Source organism: Coenobita brevimanus, chromosome 25, assembly GCF_032717465.1.
Source record: "Coenobita brevimanus isolate Jiangsu-jjx chromosome 25, ASM3271746v2, whole genome shotgun sequence".
In the NCBI taxonomy this organism is placed as follows: Eukaryota; Metazoa; Arthropoda; class Malacostraca; order Decapoda; family Coenobitidae; genus Coenobita; species Coenobita brevimanus.
The window spans coordinates 8041930-8045995 of NC_136978.1; positions in this window are offsets into that span (position 1 = coordinate 8041930).

Sequence of the window (4066 nt, forward strand, 5' to 3'; positions counted from 1 at the left end):
GTGTGTGTGTGTGTGTGTGTGTGTGTGTGGTAGGATGGTTTGAGGATGTGCCCTTAACACTTGGTATCCTTTTTCGTTTTATGCTGGCTACATTCAGACGATTTTGTTCAATTTTGTTATTATATTTAATTTTGCCACCTCCAGACGATTTTATTCGCCTTAGGAAAGATTAAATATATACTTTAATTTCTACCACATCCAGACGATTTTATTCAGCTGATATTTGCTCCTGAACAGCTTAATGAAGACTAACTCCTCTAACGTCTCAAACAGGCTGAATAAAATCGTCTGACGGTAAATCACGTCCTCAGGGTGAAGCGGACAGCCGACATGGTTTCCGGATGATATTTCTTAATCAGTCTTCTATAGGGCTTTGGGGGGGGGCGGAAATCATCATCAGCAGCAGCAGCATCACCACCATCATCATCATTATCACAATCACCACCAACCACCACCACCACACACCACCATCATCATCATCCTTATCACCATCGCCACTATCATCATCATCATCACAACCACCACCATCACCACCACCACCACCACCACCACCACCATCATCATCCTTATCACCATCGCCACCATCATCATCATCATAACCACCACCACCACCACCACCACCACCATCATCATCCTTATCACCATCGCCACCATCATCATCACAACCACCACTACCACCACCATCATCATCATCATCCTTATCACCATCGCCACCATCATCATCATCACAACCACCACAACCACCATCATCATCATCATCATCCTTATCACCATCGCCACCATCATCATCATCACAACCACCACAACCACCACCATCATCATCATCCTTATCACCATCGCCACCATCATCATCATCATCACAATTACCATCAACCACCACCACTACCACCACCACCACCACCACCATCATCATCATCATCGTCAGCTCAATCCTTTTCTGTCAAAATCAAAATTTTCCTATCATTATCACCACCAACTCATCTCTCTCTTCAGCACCACCATCACCAACCCAACCCAATCCTTCCCAACCCAATCCTTCTCAATCCAATCCTTCCTAATCCTATCCAACTCGAACCAATCCAACCGAATTCTTCCCAATCCAATCCGATCCAACCCAAATCCTTCCTAACTCAACTCAACCCAACCCAATCCAATCCAAATCCTTCCCAATCCAACCCTTCTCAATGCAACCTAACCCAATCCTCCTCTTCCCTTAACCTAACCTTCACCACCACTATCCAGCCCATCCCTGCTTTCGTAACACAGGACAGCCACAACAACACCAAGACCCTTTGATCTTTTTCTTGACATCCATCGCAGGAAAAACAATAACACCTTCGTCAAAGCGCGGGTCGAGGGAAGGAAATACAGGTAGCCGCGTGGAAACAGCACCTTCTCGTCTGGAATTGTGATATGGGGTTTTTTTCTCCGACCCTTCCTCCCAGCACTTGTGTTTGTGGTGCTGTGGATTGTGTGCTGCTGATTTGCGTCCATAAGGATATGAAACTGTTTAATCATCATCAACATCATTAAAACCTAATCACATCATCATCACAACCTAATCACATCATCATCATCACAACCTAATCACATCATCACCACAACTATCTCATCATAATCATCCATCATCAGCATTAAAACCTAGTCATATCATAACCTAATCACATTATCAGCATCATCAGCATCCCCATCATCATTCTTAAGTGGTGCTACTCCTGGTCTGGATGTGAAGAACTTTAGAATGAGTGGCCGGTGAAAAGGAACCAAGAATTTCAAAGGCTTGGCGAAGTGACTGCGTGGATGTTAGGCTCATTTCACTGTATGTGTGTGTGTGTGTGTGTGTGTGTGTGAAAGCAGAATAAATCGCTTCCAAACACTATTCTATGACTGAGCCAATAATACCACATGTTTTTTATAATTTTTGCAGGTTGCCACATAGCAATAACATTTACACGGAATCACTACGCGCTTCTATGATTTGCTTCAGGGACACTCTAGTTTGCGTTGATCCATACTATTTTTAATGGAAAGAAAATTATAGCACCTGGACGCCATGATGAGTTAATTGCTGTAGTCAAACCAATTTACGGGAGGGAAATACTAGATAGACAGAAATACGCGGACAGACAAACAGATGCCATACCCAGTGAATACAACGAATACGAAAACTCATGAAGCTAATTTTACGAAACTGATAAGCCACGCAATAACCAGATAAACCGTGAATAAGACAGAATATCGACAGACAGACAGATACACAGACAGCAAGATAAATTTGATAGACAGAAGTTAAGCTGAAAAGACACCGCAACACACGCACGGCACACAACAATAAAGCCATCAATAAAGAAACAAATATATACCAATAAAGACCAGGATTTGTGTTAATACTAAAGAGCACGGTTAATTTATTGCCCCGGAGAATTAGTGGTTTTTCTTGCACTGCCTCAGCCGCTTTCCGACGGAGGTGTGTGTGTGTGTGTGTGTGTGTGTGTGTGTGTGTGTGTGTGTGTGTGTGTGTGTGTGTGTGTGTGTGTGAACGCATGATAAACAGCTTCCAAACACCATTTTATGCCCGAGACAAAAACACCACAATGTTTTTATACGGTTCAAATTCTAACGCAACCAGACCATTTACCAAAAAATAAATAAATAAATACATTCTTCTTGCCTATAATTTGCTTCTGGGACCCCGTATACTACTCTGATGCATATTTAAAGTGTGAAATAATATAACACTAGCATACCACGTTATATTTACAACCGTACTCATTACAAAACACGTGAAGTAAAAGGCAGATAGGCAGATAGATAAACAGAGATAGACCAACGTTGATGATATACTCATACGAGATAACGATGATAAAAACCGATGAGGCTTGGTTAAGAGATAAGGTTGGCTACCCAGTAAATATATATTGCAGATGGACAGGTAAACAGATTAATACACAAAGGTTGATAGATAACAGATGAATTACAGATGGACACAGAGATAGATACACAGAGGTAGAGAGGTAAAGCAGACAGATAGATAGAAACGGGTATGAATAGACACCCTGATAGACATCCAGCATACATCAATTGATAGATAAACAGCCAAAAAAGGACAGGTACTCTAGGTTGTGTTAACAGTGAAGAGCTGCGCTGCTTTATTGCAACTGATTACGAGTGTTTTTCTTGCAATGTTCCCTGCGGCTGTGTGTGTGTGTGTGTGTGTGTGTGTGTGTGTGTGTGTGTGTGTGTGTGTGTGTGTGTGTGTGTGTGTGTGTGTGTGTGTGTGTGTGTGTGTGTGTGTGTGTGTGTGTTTTGCGTGCACGCCTATTAAATACCCAGACATGTGAACTACACACAAACAGCTTCCCTATGCCATTCTGTGTCCAGCCCCCGGATATACCCATTTTTAAAAACAAATACGGTACTGAAATAACACTAACATTTACAACGACAACAAAAATCACTAGGCTCCTCTATATTTCGTTTTTGGAACACACAGGCTTCCTTTGATGCATATTTTAAATGGAGAGCAAAATATAGTACGAGTATTTTCAGATGTGTTTATTTCTCAGGCCAAATTGGAAAGGGTCTATTAAAGGGAACAAGCCCGAGAGAGAGAGAGAGAGAGAGAGAGAGAGAGAGAGAGAGAGAGAGAGAGAGAGAGAGAATTAGCTTGCAATCGGTTCAGAGTGAATTTTTGCCATTAATCTGTGTGGTGAGTATAGACGCACACACACACACACACACACACACACACACACACACAAGACGCACGATACGCATAAACATAAAATACATGGCAAAACAATAACATTACACTACCGTACACACACACACACACACACACATACCGGTACATATGATTTCCACACAATCATAAACTCACACGTAGTTGCAACCTACACACACACACACACACACACACACGGAAATCAACATGCACATACACTTGTTCCACTTCCCCCCCGCCCCTCCACACACACACGGCTATGATGTTCCAAAAAAAAAAACTCAGTACGGTACTGTGTAGGTCAAAGTTAATCCAACCCCCTCTCTCTCTCTCTAATAATAA